Source organism: Mobula hypostoma, chromosome 1, assembly GCF_963921235.1.
Source record: "Mobula hypostoma chromosome 1, sMobHyp1.1, whole genome shotgun sequence".
Lineage (NCBI taxonomy): Eukaryota > Metazoa > Chordata > Chondrichthyes > Myliobatiformes > Myliobatidae > Mobula > Mobula hypostoma.
Genome location: NC_086097.1, coordinates 79,728,523 through 79,744,787, shown reverse-complemented (window position 1 = coordinate 79,744,787; position 16,265 = coordinate 79,728,523). Strand labels below are relative to the sequence as shown.

The 16,265-nt window shown below is 46.7% G+C and overlaps 1 protein-coding gene and 1 pseudogene across 9 annotated transcripts in view; both read left to right on the top strand.

Moving 5' to 3' along the window:
- The window catches only part of LOC134348279 (gephyrin), a 684,809-nt gene that overhangs the window by 404,532 nt on the left and 264,012 nt on the right, over window positions 1-16,265 (top strand). The window lies entirely within an intron of this gene.
- On the top strand, window positions 9,252-11,207 carry LOC134356597 (uncharacterized; annotated as a pseudogene).

Genomic DNA, 16,265 nt, shown 5'->3' with positions numbered 1-16,265 from the left:
TTCACTCTAATGTCGGGTAAGGGCAAGGACATTACCTGGAACGAAGAGGCCGCAACCGCTTTCGTTAAAACCAAAGAAGCCTTGGCAAACGCCGCGATGCTAGTGCACCCCAGAACGGACGTTCCTACTGCCCTCACGGTGGACGCATCCAACACAGCAGTCGGTGGAGTGCTGGAACAACTCATCGAGGGTCGCTGGCAACCCCTGGCGTTCTTCAGCAAACACCTACGACCACCCGAACTCAAATACAGTGCTTTCGACCGGGAGCTATTGGCACTTTACCTGGCAATCCGGCATTTCAGGTACTTCTTAGAAGGTAGGCCCTTCACCGCGTTCACTGACCACAAACCGCTTACCTTTGCGTTCACTAAGGTGTCCGACCCCTGGTCGTCCCGCCAGCAGCGACATCTGTCCTACATCTCCGAGTACACGACGCACATCCAGCATGTCTCTGGAAAGAATGTCGTGGCAGACGCACTTTCCAGACCTACCATACAGGCCCTGTCCCAGGGGGTGGACTATGCAGCGCTGGCAGAGGCACAGCAGGCAGACGCTGAGATCCCCAGTTACAGGACTGCAGTCTCCGGTTTGCAGCTCCAAGACCTCCCCGTAGGCCCAGGTGAGAGGACCCTACTGTGTGACGTAGCTACCGGCCAACCCCGCCCTGTCGTCCCAGCAGCCTGGCGCCGGCGGGTGTTTGAATCCATTCACAACTTAGCGCACCCCTCCATCAGGACAACTATCCGGCTGGTCTCCAACAGGTTCGTGTGGCATGGACTTCGTAAACAGGTCAGTGAATGGGCCAAAACGTGTATGCAGTGCCAAACGGCCAAGGTGCAGCGGCACACCAAGGCTCCACCGCAGCGGTTCGAACCCACCCGCCAGAGGTTCAACCACATTCATGTGGATATCGTGGGGCCCCTGCCAGTGTCACGAGGAGCACGGTACCTCCTAACTATGATAGACCGGTTCACCAGATGGCCAGAGGCAGTCCCGCTCAGCGACACCACCTCCAAATCCTGCGCCCGAGCACTGATCGCAACCTGGGTAGCACGCTTTGGGGTACCAGCCCACATTACCTCCGACAGGGGCGCCCAGTTCACCTCCAGCCTGTGGTCGGCTATGGCCAGACTTTTAGGAACACAGCTACACCACACAACTGCCTACCACCCACAGTCGAACGGACTAGTGGAGCGCTTCCACCGTCACCTGAAATCGGCTCTCATGGCCTGCCTGGAGGGGCCTTAACTGGGTGGACGAACTTCCCTGGGTCCTGCTCGGAATCCGCACGGCACCCAAAGAGGATCTACACACCTCGTCGGCCGAGTTGGTGTACGGCGTGGCCCTGGTCATCCCAGGAGAGTTCATACCAGCCCCAAGGGGGCAAGAGGAAGAACCCACAGCAGTCCTGGACAGACTACGGGAAAGGCTCGGTAACCTGGAGGACGGCAAATACACAGCATTCAAAGCCCTGCTCATAAGGACTTTCGGACTCTCACGGCGCGAATGAGCACGGCGCTTAATGCACCTGGATGGTTTGGGAGACAGGCCGCCGTCAGCATTAATGAACGAGATACTGGCCCTGGCTGAAGGACACAAACCCTGCCTCATGTTTGAGCAGGCGTTCCTAGAGCAACTGCCCGAGGACATATGCCTGCTGCTGTCCGACGCAGATTTCAGCAACCCCCGGGAGGTGGCGGCCCGAGCAGATGTGCTGTGGAGTGCCAGGAAAGAGAGAGGGGCATCCGTCGCACAGATCACCAAGCCGCATGCCCAACAACAGACCAGACCAGGCCCGGCAGCAGAGCCTACAAAACCCGGCGACGGGAGTGAGGAGCCCGATGAACAATGGTGTTTCTACCACCAGCGGTGGGGCACGGAGGCCCGCCGCTGCAGACCGCCCTGCAAATTCCCGGGAAACGCCAGAGCCAGCCGCCGCTGATGGCTACGGCGGCTGGCCATCAGGACAGCCTCCTGTACGTCTGGGACAAGCAGTCGGGATGCCGCTTTTTGGTCGACACCGGAGCGGAGATCAGCGTCTTACCTCCAATGAGTTACGACACCCGCAACAGAGAACCGGGACCCACCCTGAGGGCCGCTAATGGCAGCACAATACGAACCTACGGCACCCACATGGTGCGGCTACAGTTCAGCTCCAGCCGGTTCACGTGGGACTTCACACTGGCCGCCGTGGCCCAACCACTGCTGGGGGCAGATTTTCTACGAGCCCACAGCCTGCTGGTCAACTTGCAAGGGAAGCGATTAGTCCACGCCAAGACTTTTCAAACGTTCTCCCTGGGTGAAGCACAGTTGCCAGCCCCACACCTGGACTCCATCACGCTGTCCGACGATAAATTCACCAGGGTCCTGGCGGATTTCCCATCAGTACTGACACCGCAGTTCACGGCAGCCATGCCCAGACACGGAGTACAGCACCACATCCCGACCCAGGGACCACCCCTCCACGCCCGTGCTCGAAGGCTTCCCCCGGACAAGCTCCGACTGGCGAAGGAGGAGTTCAAGAAGATGGAGGAATTAGGGATCATACGACGGTCCAACAGCCCATGGGCCTCCCCTCTTCACATGGTGCCCAAGGCAACGGGGGGCTGGAGACCATGCGGTGACTACCGCAGACTGAACGAGGCTACAACGCCAGACCGCTACCCTGTGCCGCACATTCAAGACTTCGCAGCAAACCTACACGGCGCAAGGATCTTTTCCAAGGTAGACCTCGTCCGGGGATACCATCAAATCCCTGTACATCCGGACGACATCCCCAAAACAGCACTTATCACCCCGTTCGGACGTTTCGAATTCCTCCGAATGCCGTTTGGTCTAAGGAATGCCGCACAGACTTTCCAGCGGCTAATGGACGCGGTGGGACGCGACCTGGACTTTGCATTCATCTATTTGGACGACATCCTCATAGCCAGCAGTAGTCGGCAGGAGCATCTGTCCCACCTCCGCCAGCTCTACTCCCGCCTGAGTGAATTCGGCCTTACAATCAATCCAGCCAAATGCCAGTTCGGACTCAACACCATTGACTTCCTGGGCCACAGGATTACTAAAGACGGGGCAACCCCGCTGCCCGCCAAGGTAGACGCGGTCCGCCACTTCCCCCGACCCAACACAATCAAAGGCTTGCAGGAATTCGTAGGTATGGTGAATTTCTACCACCGTTTCCTCCCCTCAGCAGCCCGAACCATGCTCCCCTTGTTCACTCTAATGTCGGGTAAGGGCAAGGACATTACCTGGAACGAAGAGGCCGCAACCGCTTTCGTTAAAACCAAAGAAGCCTTGGCAAACGCCGCGATGCTAGTGCACCCCAGAACGGACGTTCCTACTGCCCTCACGGTGGACGCATCCAACACAGCAGTCGGTGGAGTGCTGGAACAACTCATCGAGGGTCGCTGGCAACCCCTGGCGTTCTTCAGCAAACACCTACGACCACCCGAACTCAAATACAGTGCTTTCGACCGGGAGCTATTGGCACTTTACCTGGCAATCCGGCATTTCAGGTACTTCTTAGAAGGTAGGCCCTTCACCGCGTTCACTGACCACAAACCGCTTACCTTTGCGTTCACTAAGGTGTCCGACCCCTGGTCGTCCCGCCAGCAGCGACATCTGTCCTACATCTCCGAGTACACGACGCACATCCAGCATGTCTCTGGAAAGAATGTCGTGGCAGACGCACTTTCCAGACCTACCATACAGGCCCTGTCCCAGGGGGTGGACTATGCAGCGCTGGCAGAGGCACAGCAGGCAGACGCTGAGATCCCCAGTTACAGGACTGCAGTCTCCGGTTTGCAGCTCCAAGACCTCCCCGTAGGCCCAGGTGAGAGGACCCTACTGTGTGACGTAGCTACCGGCCAACCCCGCCCTGTCGTCCCAGCAGCCTGGCGCCGGCGGGTGTTTGAATCCATTCACAACTTAGCGCACCCCTCCATCAGGACAACTATCCGGCTGGTCTCCAACAGGTTCGTGTGGCATGGACTTCGTAAACAGGTCAGTGAATGGGCCAAAACGTGTATGCAGTGCCAAACGGCCAAGGTGCAGCGGCACACCAAGGCTCCACCGCAGCGGTTCGAACCCACCCGCCAGAGGTTCAACCACATTCATGTGGATATCGTGGGGCCCCTGCCAGTGTCACGAGGAGCACGGTACCTCCTAACTATGATAGACCGGTTCACCAGATGGCCAGAGGCAGTCCCGCTCAGCGACACCACCTCCAAATCCTGCGCCCGAGCACTGATCGCAACCTGGGTAGCACGCTTTGGGGTACCAGCCCACATTACCTCCGACAGGGGCGCCCAGTTCACCTCCAGCCTGTGGTCGGCTATGGCCAGACTTTTAGGAACACAGCTACACCACACAACTGCCTACCACCCACAGTCGAACGGACTAGTGGAGCGCTTCCACCGTCACCTGAAATCGGCTCTCATGGCCTGCCTGGAGGGGCCTTAACTGGGTGGACGAACTTCCCTGGGTCCTGCTCGGAATCCGCACGGCACCCAAAGAGGATCTACACACCTCGTCGGCCGAGTTGGTGTACGGCGTGGCCCTGGTCATCCCAGGAGAGTTCATACCAGCCCCAAGGGGGCAAGAGGAAGAACCCACAGCAGTCCTGGACAGACTACGGGAAAGGCTCGGTAACCTGGCCCCCATACCCACTTCACAGCACGGACAGAGCCCGACCTGCGTACCCAAAGACCTGCAGAACTGTAAGTTTCTTTTTGTACGAAGGGGCGGACACCGGGCACCGCTACAGCGGCCCTACGAGGAGCCGTTTAAGGTGATCAGGATCAACGGGTCCACATTCGTGCTGGACATTGCGGGGAGAGAGGAGGTTTTCACGGTGGACTGACTCAAACCAGCCCATGTGGACTTGGCGCAACCGGTCCAGGCTCAGGCACCGCGGCGCAGGGGCAGACCTCCCAAACAGAGGCCGATCCAGACTGTGGACATTGGGGGAGGTATCGCCGGTTCTGGGGGGGGGTTATGTGGCGACCCACTTTCTGGCACCCACGAACCGGTTCACGAAACAGCGCGCGCAGGCAGAGGGCCGGCAGCAAAAAGGGCGCCAGGCCATCTTCACCAGCAGGGGGAAAATCCCGCGCGCAGAAAGGGTCTGGGAATATGCATTCCCCACAGTAGTCCCGCCCAGGGAGGGCGGGAACGGGAAGGCTTTAAAGCGGGCCGCGAAGTTTGAATAAATCTCTTTCATCGCAACCCTAACTCACCAACTCCGTGTGGTTATTCTAGCGCTGTGTGTAGCACATCGCTACAGTATGTTGTTTATTTGGATTTTCAGAAGGCCTTTGCAAGATACCACTCACAATGCTGCTTAACAAGAAAAGAGTCCATGGTATTACAGGAAAGATACCAGCATGGATAGATGGCTGACTGGCAGGAGGCAAAGAGAAGGAATAAAGGTGACTAGTAGTATTCCGCAGAAATCAGTATTGGAACCGCTTCTTTTCATGTTATATCTTAGTGATTTGAATGAAGGAAATTTAAACGCAAACAGGAATTCTACAGATGCTGGAAATTCAAGCAACACACATCAAAGTTGCTGGTGAACGCAGCAGGCCAGGCAGCATCTGTAGGAAGAGGTGCAGTCGACGTTTCAGGCCGAGACCCTTCGTCAGGACTAACTGAAGGAAGAGTGAGTAAGGGATTTTATCCCTTTTATCCCTTACTCACTCTTCCTTCAGTTAGTCCTGACGAAGGGTCTCAGCCTGAAACGTTGACTGCACCTCTTCCTACAGATGCTGCCTGGCCTGCTGCGTTCACCAGCAACTTTGATGTGTGTTGCTTAAATGAAGGAAATGATGGCTTTGTGGCCAAGTTTGATGATATGAAACTAGGTGAAGGGGCAGGTGGTGTTGAAGCACTTAGACAGATTGGGAGAATGGGCATAGAAGCAGCAGATGGAATATAGTTCAGGAAAGTGCATGGTCATGCACTTTGGTAGAAAGAATAAAGTTGTGAACTATAAATAAGGAAATAAAGTTCAAAAATCAGAGGTGCAAGTATACTTGGGAGTCCTCATCAGGACTCCCTAAAGATTAACTTGCAGGTTGAGTCCATGGTGAGGAACGCAAATGCAATTCATTCTGAGAGGAGAGAATACAAAAGCAAGGATGCATGCTGAGGTTTTAATAGGCATTGGTTTCTGCACTTGGAGTATTGTGAGCAGTTTTGGGCCCTTTATCTAAGAAAAGATGTGCTGACATTAGAGAGGGTCCAGAGGAAGTTCACAAGAATAATCCGAGAAATGACTGGATTAACATATGAGGGGCATTTGATTACTCTGGGCCTGTACTCACTGGAGTTTAGATGAATGTAGTGGGTATGTCATTGAAACGTATTGAATTTTGAAAAGCCTATATAGAGTAAATGTGGAGAGGATGTTTCCAATAGTGGGAGAGTCTAGGACCAGAGGGCATGACCTCAGAATGGAGGGACATTCAATTAGAACAGGGATGTGGAAAATACTTCTTAGGCAGTGTGTGGTAAATCTGTGGAATTCATTGCCACAGACTGCTGTGGAGGTTTATAGCTTTTTGATTAATCAGGTCATCAAAGGTTACAGGGAGAATGCAGGAAAATGGGTTTGAGAGGGATAATAAATCAGCCATGATGGAATAGCAGAGCAGACCCAAAGGGCTGATTGACCTAATTCTGCTCCTATGTCTTATGGTCTTTAAAAAGTTCTTCCCATCCTTTGAGGGTAGGAGGTTTAATCCACAGTATCTTGTACCATAGACTGCTTTGATGGCACTGAAGAAGCCTGTTATGTCACCAGAGTTCTGTGAGTCTCTGTATTCCCTGGGCTTTCTCAGTCCACCAAGAATTCTTTAGCTCTCTCATCCGATGCTGGGCTTTTCCCTTATCTCTAGAGTAAGCATCTCTTTTGGTCTTGCTGCTGATGTCATTCTGCCATACACAAAAGGCTTTCCTTTTCTTGGCTTTGCGGAATGCTACAAGTCACAGGCTGTCAGTCAGAATAAATCTGATCGAACACTATCCTTCATCTTCTGTGGGCAAGCCCGTTCTGTCTGGCCAGCTCATCGTATTTCCATGCCGCTTAATATTCTGGATGAGCCTCCCATGAGGGGCCTTGTCAAATGCTTTACTAGAGTCCACATGTTCAACATCCACAGCTTTACTTACTTCAGTCATCGTTGCCACCTCCTCAAAAATCTCAATCAAATTAGTGAGATGTGACTATACCGATGTCACTAATTAGGCAATGGTTTTCCAGATACTCATAAATCCTATCCCTAAGGAACTTCTCCAGTAGTTTCTCTACCACTGATATGATACTCACGAGTCTATTATTTCCAGGATTATCCCTGTTTGTCTCCTTGGACAATGGAACAACATTAGCTACCCACCAGGCCTTCAGGACATTACCTGTGGCAAGAGAATACACAAAGATTTTCCCCAAGGCTCCAACAATCTCATCTCTTGCTTCCTTCAATAAACAGGGTCACATCCTATCAGCCCCAATGACTTATCCACCTTAATTTTCTATGAGACTCATTACTACTTTCATCTCTATCTCAAAATGTCCTCACATACTAGTTGTTCCACACTAATCTCCCTGACCTCAACATTCTTCTCCTTGGTAAATATTGATGCTGAGTACCCATTTACAACCTGTACCACGTCTTCTTCTTCTAAGCTCATGTTCCCTCCTTTATCCTTGAGTGATCCTGATGAAGTTTTAAGGGTATTGGGGACGTAAGAAATGATTCTTGGACTCTTGTAAATAACGGGTTAAAATTAAGCGCAAGCTTATGTGTGCTCTGTGCTGGCTAGTGTACAAATTTCTGCTTGTCCTTCACTGAGGAATCTGCCTGCAGCTTGCTTAGATTAATGACTCACAGACTGTAATAGGGGTTGAGTTCTCATGGGTCCTGACTTAGACATGGGTCTCACACATCCTCATACATCCTGGCGGCCAAACAGACAGCCTTGAACTGCACACTTTTGATCCCCTCAGGAAATAAGCAGGCCTCTATTAGACGTGACCCATGGACAGCTATGCCGGATATGGGGGAAATACGTAACTTCCAGGGGGACGCCCCTGAAGGAGAGCGCAAACTATAGTCCCAAATAGGTTGCCACCTTGAACCTCAGACCAAGTTATGGGTGACCGCTGTGGGACAGGTCTGTGTTCCCTCTGTGTTCTTACTTATTTTGATAGATTATGTACATAATTGTACACACCTGGACAAGGAGGGAATGGTTAATATATTGTTACAATCTTGGTGGCACCCTGATTTCCAGAAAGCAGCTGAAAAACGAGCCAAAGCATACTTAATTTGTAAGAAAGTGAATGTTGGAAAGGGGATGCCTTGTGGTTCCGGAACTACCCCATTGCCTGATGGACTTTTTTCTTGTTTGCAACTTGATTTTATAGAACTACCTACAGTACATTGTTATAAATATTGTTCAGTGATAGTAGATGTATTTAGCAGATGGATTGAAGCTGTACCTACAACTAACAATGCTGCTATGACTGTTGTGAAAATATTGCTAAAAGAAATAATTCCTCGCTATGGACTTCCAGAAATGATAAGCTCGGACAATGGGCCACATTTTGTTGCCAAAATAAATGAGGAAGTCTGTAAAGAACATGCTATAAAACAGCAGTTCTACTGCACCCATCATCCAAAAGCAGTGGCATAGTGGAACGAGTCAATGGTATTTTGAAGGATAAGTTGGCCAAACTTACACAAGGAACTGGATTGACCTGGTGGAAGGTTTTACCCTTAGCCCTATTCCATATGAGAATCACGCCATCAAGTAAGACGGGGTTTTCACCTGCAGAAATTATCTACAGGAAGCCTTTGGAACCCCATGGGGACCCCGACCTTGTTTGCCGCTCCTCCCTGAGAGCTTACCTGCAAAATTAGATATGCATACCTTGGGGGAGGAGATGGGAAAATACTTCTGCAAGTTAACTAAAACTCTCCAAAGCTTGCATTCACGGGTGCGGCAGGCCTATTGGGAAAACAAAACCCACCCCAAAGGTGACTATTCCACAGTTGAGCCTGGAAATTTTGCCCTGATCAAGAACTGGGATCGAGGGAAACTCTGACCTCGGTGGAGAGGACTGTATCAGGTGTTACTGACCACTCCCGCAGCTGTGAAACTGAGGGGGCAATCTCGGTGGATACATCAAACAGACTGCAAACGTGTTACTGAAGGAACTGAGTAGACGGACTCTCTGGAATTAAAGGAAATTCATCATTGGTGGAAAAGAAACCGAGGAAATTTCATTTGTACATGGAATTGATGAAACAAAAGGGATAAAAACTTTCCCCGTGGACTTAAGTCAATTGGAAAGCAGCAATGAAGAGAATTTTCTGAAATCAAGTATTCCAGACACTTCCGATGTCAGTGAAGCAGTCCCTGAATGTCCAGTGAATAATGTAGAAATTTTTACTGTTCCTGAAACACAAATGAATGAGATTGCAGTACCCACTATGATACCAGTCCGCCGTTATAGTTTTAGCCAATCAAAGGAAAATATAATAGCTGAATCTCAGCATTTTTTTGAGCTGTTCAGATATAGAAAATGAGAAACCGGTTCCACAATATAAGTTTACTGAGAACAAAAAGAGGCAAAGTCTATTGAAAGATTGTGAGACACTTTGTTCCATTAAGCTGCCTGGGAAAAGATTTACTAGTCCCAATGGGGCACTGAAGTCAAAGAAATGGAGAGGAACCCTGGTTAAAGAGAAAGGTTTAACACATTGCAAACACAGAGGCTTCCTCCGATAGTCTTCTAGAAGAGTGTCTAACGGCTATTAAGCAGACTGTTTCTGGGTTTCAGCTATGCAGCGCTGTGAAGAGAGCTGAGAATGGGAAGCTGAAAAATATGAAGACAAGACAGTGTATAAATAGTACTTTGAAGGTGTTCCCATCTCCAGCTACTGTACAGACAGATGCAAAGTTTTGTTTGACTAGAAAGAACAATATGGGGAACATACAATTGCCCACGCATATAAATCCATTAAGGAATCCTTTTCAGAGATTAGATACAAAACAATATATACATATACAGAATAAAAGTTGTGATTCTGCATTGACTTGAGTAACTAAAACACAATATGATGGCTACAGTAAAAGGGAGAGCGAATGGATTCAGTCCACAATGCCAGTGAATAAAGTTTGGCTACAGAAGCTGCAAACACCCTCAAAGCTGGATCTCCTGAAAACTCCTGACATACCTGCAAAACATCAATGAGAACTGTGCAAAGGGAATACTATACCTCACTGCATAAATTCAAAACGTAAAAACTATGAAGAGACACAGGCTGATTATACAGGCAACAAAGAAACGGCTGTCACACTTTTGGAGACAGAAACATATCAGCATGAACTACATTCCAAAATATTAAACAAAACAATGCTTGCAGAAGTTACATTATCAGAAAACTCACAAGAAACGAAGATGGGGATCAAGCTACAAGGTTTCGACAGAGCAGCAAAAATGAGCTGCCCAAGGAGGAAGTGTTCAGATGATGGTATAAGCTTTCACAAGGGTCAGTTCGAAGTTGTGACGGTGAATAGCATTCTTAGTTCCTGTGGCGATCCTGAAATACGTTTGACCATTACAGTGAACCAGCCAGGTACTCTGAGTAACAACAGCACAGAGCGATGTATTCTGAGGGATGTTTGGGACACCACTGAAATCAAAGCTGGGGACATAACTCATCTTCAAGGAGAGAAACCCTTGGACACCTGGATAATAGGAAGAGATGTCGGGTACATGATCATAAATCCTGATCATCTTATTTCTAGGACTAGTGTTGTGAGTGGTATCCGGTGTATGCACGGGGCTGTAGTGACTGAGCGATTTAAGAATTGTGAAAGGGGGATGGCCCTGGACCTTTAATATATTTGGGGACTTCTGGGGGTTGTTTTTGCATTTCGAAAGTCTGTGATTGTATTAATTTTGATTATTGTCTGTATCCTACAGTGCCTTTGTCCATGTTTTGTATCCTGTTGTAGAGAGGACGATCGATTGTAAAAGTTTATCATGTAATGATAAAAAGGAGGGATTGATGAAGTCTTAAGGGTATTGGGGATTTAAGAAATGATTCTTGGACTCTTGTAAATAACGGGTTAAAATTAAGTGCAAACTTATGTGTGCTCTGTTCTGGATAGTGCACAAATTTCTGTTTGTCCTTCACTGAGGAATCTGCCTGCAGTTTGTTTAGATTAATGACTCAAAGACTGTAATGGGGGTTGAGTTCTCATGGTTCTCACACATCCTGACTTATGGTTTCGCACTTATTGAGCTAAGTTCCCTCTTTGTTTAGGGAAAGGGAGGACTCACTGTTAAGGACAGGAGTGAACATCTGTCTGTAATTAAGTCAGGGCCTAGCAAAAGGAATAACTGATAAGGGCTGGACAATACATCCATTTGTAATTAAAACCTTGATTTAGTGGACTCTCTTATCTAAGTAATTAAGTTTTGCTCCAACAGACTTGGTGGGAATGACAGTTGAACTAAGTGCTCTGTGTCTGTCGAGTTTTATAAATTGTAACGTGTCTGCATGTTAGACAGAGGTTCGATACGAGCCCCCGGGGGAGAGGAATTCTGTCCCTCTGGTGTTCTGAATCTGTGCCTCTCGCCGGCTGAGTTCAAACAAATAAACTGGTGAAAAAGGTTAAAGTAAAGAACTGTTTGTGGTGTCGTTATTGGTCTGGCAAATTTAAGTTTACAATCCTGCTCTCTCACTAGTTATCCTCTTGCTATCAATGTATGTATAGAATGCCTTAGGATTCTCTTTTATCCTGCCTGCCAAGGAATTTTCATGGCCCATTCTGGCACTCCTAATTTTCTTTGTGAGTTCTTTTCCAGCTCCTTTTGATTTTGGCTTCCTAAGCCGTACATATGGCTGCTTTTCCTTCTTGACTAAATTTACTATGACTCTCTACATTCAAAGTTTCTGCACCTTGCCATCCTTGTTCTTTCTTGCTGGAACCTGAACTGTACTCAGAGCAGTTGGCATTAGGTGGCCATCTTCATTATGTTTCCTCACCATGTTTCACCAAAACCAAGGAGATGATCGTCGATTTCAGACAGTCTCAGCCTGAGCACACACCCTCAGCATCAGCGGCTCCACAGTGGAGAGAGTGGAAAACATCAAGTTTCTTGGGGTGCAGATCTCGGACAATCTCACCTGGTCCAGGAACACCACTGGGATTGTGAAACGGGCCCAGCAGAGATTGCACTTTCTGAGGAAGCTTAAACAAGCATCACTCCCCACTAACATCTTAACTACATTCTACAGAGGCGTGGTTGAGAGTGTGCTGACCTTTTGCATCACAACCTGGTACTCCAGCTGCAGTGCTGTCGACAAAAAGGCCTTGCAGAGGGTGGTTAGGGTAGCAGAGAAGGTTATTGGGGTCTCCCTACCTTCTGTCCAAGACCTCTTTCAGAGTCGATGCCTCCAGAAGACACGGTGCATCATTAAAGACCCCTCACACCCTCTCCATGAACTGTTTGTTCTTCTGCCATCAGGCAAACGTTACAGGAGCATCAAAACTAAAACCACGAGGCTACTAAACAGCTTCCTCCCACAGGCAGTCAGACTGCTAAATAGCTGCTCCACCTGACTCTGCTTTGGACACTTTTAACTTGCACTAGACACTTATAACTGATTTTAACTGACATGTGGCTGTTGTGTTTTACTATTTATTGTTATGTTTATTATTTAGTGTTGCGTTTGTTATGTTATGCTTGCACTGCCCCTGAGAAACGCTGTCTCATTCTGCCCTGCAGAGCTGATGTATGGTTAGAATGACAATAAAGTTCTTTGAATCTTGAATCTTGAATGTTAAAACTGTTAGAAATTCTCATATAAAGGGTCGAGCAAAACTAATTGTTGAGTTGCTGTAATCTACAACAATATTTTTGAAGCTTACTGCTTCATGGGTAGAAACATGTGCAGCAGTGTTTATTCAAATCTTGCAGTTTTAAAACAGATTTGGAAAAATATCTCTTGTTACTACATCTGTTTCACCAAAAGAAAATCTGGTTATAAGTATCACTGTGCTTGTAATATCATCTAGTTAATTTCTCCTCTAAATAGCCATTTTTATCAATCTTGAGTTTTTTTTTAAAATTCTTTGCTAACTTGTAGTTTCTATTATATATATTTCAAAACAGTAAAGTGCTTACTGATTTTCTCGTGAAATTTATACCTCTGTATCTGCAGATAATGTTGGTTTTATCAGATATTCAATGCATTCTGTTGGATCCTAAATAGAATATACAAGATGATTGACCTTTATAATATGATAATATTGTTCATAGAAAAATACTGCTGACTGTTAAGTCATATGATATTTTCACAATCATGATCAATATTGCTTATTCTGTATGAACCTTTCAAGCAACCCTTAATAGTTTCTGAATGTTTTATCCTTCCTTCAGATTCTGTAAAATATGGTTAGTCAAGTTAATTTAAAGGCAAAGCCAGTTACAGTGTTGTGTTCTACACCTCAAACTATCCTGTGAATGTGAATAAATAGTGGAGATAATAGTTTTAAAAAAAATACCAGATTAGGAATTGAATTGCATCTTGTAGGACTTGGTAGAAGGTGAATAATTCATTTAAAATGCTTGCCTGATGTTTAGGAGGGAAATAAGTTTTTTTTTAACTTGGCACCCATTAATTGTAAAATAGGAATTATGTACAATTCAGGATTTACAGCAGATTGATAGAATCAGAATCAAATTTTTAAAAAGAGTGAAGTAGTGTATGGGGGTTCACTATCAATTTAGAAATCTGATAGTGGAATGGAAAGGAGCTGTTCCTGAAATGCTGATTGTGTGTCTTCAGGCTCCTGTACCTCCTTTTTGATGTTATCAATGAGAAGATTGATGGGTGTCCTTAATGTTGGATGCCGCCTTTTTGAGGCATCACCTTTTCAAAATGTCCTAATTGCTGTGGAGGTTAGTGACAATTATGGAGCTGGCTGAGTTTCAGCTTTCTGTCGCTTGAATTAGACATAAGACCATAAGGTATCAGAGTAGAATTAGACCATTTGGCCCATTGGGTCTGTGCTGCCGTTTCAACATGGCTGATCCAATTTTCCTCTCAGCCCCACTCTCCTGCCTTTTACCCGTATCCCGTCATGCCCTGACCAGTCAAGAATCTTATCAATCTCTGCCTTTGATGCATACACTGGCATGCAAAAGTTTGGGCACCCCTAGTCAAAATTTCTGTTACTGTGAATAGTTAAGTGAGTAGAAGATGAACTGATCTCCAAAAGTCATAAAGTTAAAGATGAAATATTCTTTTCAACATTTTAAGCAAGAGTAGTGTATTATTTTTGTTTTGTACAATTTTAGAGTGGAAAAAAAAGGAAAGGAGCACCGTGCAAAAGTTTGGGCACCCCAAGACATCTGAGCTCTCAGATAACTTTTACCAAGGTCTCAGACCTTAATTAGCATGTTAGAGCTATGACTTGTCCACAGTCATCGTTAGGAAAGGCCAGGGTCATGCAAATTTCAAAGCTTTATAAATGCCCTGACTTCTCAAACCTTGTCCCGACAATCAGCAGCCATAGTCTCCTCTCAGCAGCTGCCTAGCACTCTGAAAATTAAAATAAATGATGCTCACTAAGTAGGAGAAGGCTATAAGAAGATAGCCAAGCGTTTTCAGGTAGCCGTTTCCTCAGTTCGTAATATAATTAAGAAATGGCAATTAACAGGAATGGTGGAGGTCAAGTTGAGGTCTAGAAGACCAAGAAAACTTTCTGAGAGAACTGCTCGTAGGATTGCTAGAAAGGCAAATCAAAACCCCTGTTTGACTGTAAAAGACCTTCAGGAAGATTGAGCAGACTCTGGAGTGGTGGTGCACTGTTCTACTGTGCAGTGACACCTGCATAAATATGACCTTCATGGAAGAATCATCAGAAGAAAACCTTTCCTGCATCCTCATTACAAAATTCAGCGTCAGAAGTTTGGAAAGGAACATCTGAACAAGCCTGCTGCATTTTGGAAACAAGTCCTGATGAAGTTAAAATAGAACTTTTTGGCTGCAATGAGCAAAGGTATGTTTGGAGAAAAAAGGGTGCAGAATTTCATGAAAAGAACACCTCTCCAGCTGTTAAGCACAGGAGTGGATCGATTATGCTTTGGGCTTGTGTTGCAGCCAGTGGCACAGGGAACATTTCACTAGTAGAGGGAAGAATGAATTCAATTAAATACCAGTAAATTCTGGAAACAAACATCACACCATCTGTAAAAAAGCTGAAGATGAAAAGAGGATGGCTTCTACAACAAGATAATGATCCTAAACACACCTCAAAATCTTAATGGACTACCTCAAGAGGCACAAGCTGAAGGTTTTGCCATGCCCTCACAGTTCCCCAACCTAAACATCATTGAACATCTGTGGATAGACCTTAAAAGAGCAATGCATGCAAGATGGCCCAAGAACCTCACAGAACTAGAAGACTTTTGCAAGGAAGAATGGACAAAAATCCCCCAAACAAGAATTGAAGGACTCTTAGCTGGCTACAAAAAGCATTTATAAACTGTGATACTTGCCAAAGGGGGTGTTAGTAAGTACTGACCATGCAGAGTGCCAAAACATGTTGCTTCGGGCCCTTTTCCTTTTCTGTTATTTTGAAACTGTAAAAGATGGAACTAAAAAAGTAATCTTGCTTAAAATATTAAAGAAATGTGTCATCTTTAACTTAATGCCTTTTGGAAATCAGGTCATGTTTTACTTGCTTAGCTATTCAGAGTAACAGAAATTTTGACCAGGGTTCCCAAACTTTTGTATGCCACTGTGTAAAGCTTGACCTCCACAGCTGCCTGTGGCAAAAAATTCCACAGATTCACCACTTCGTGGCTAAAGAAATTTCTCCTCCACTTCATTCTAAAAGGACTCCATCTGTTCTGAGGCTGTGTCCTCTGGTCTTAGACTCTCCCATCGGTGGAAATGTCCTCTCCACATCCACTCTAACAAGGCCTTTCACCATTCAATAGGTTTCAATGTGGTCACCCTTAATTCTTCTGAATTCTAGTGAATACTGTCCCAGAGCCATCAAACACTCTTCATATGACAAATTTACCTTTAGGAAATCCTGCACAAGGACTCCCAAATCTCTTTGCACCTCAGTTTCTTATATTTTCTCTCCATCTAGAAAATAATCAACCCTTTCATTTATTCTACCAAAGTGCATGACCATACACTTCCTGACATTGTATTCCATCTGCC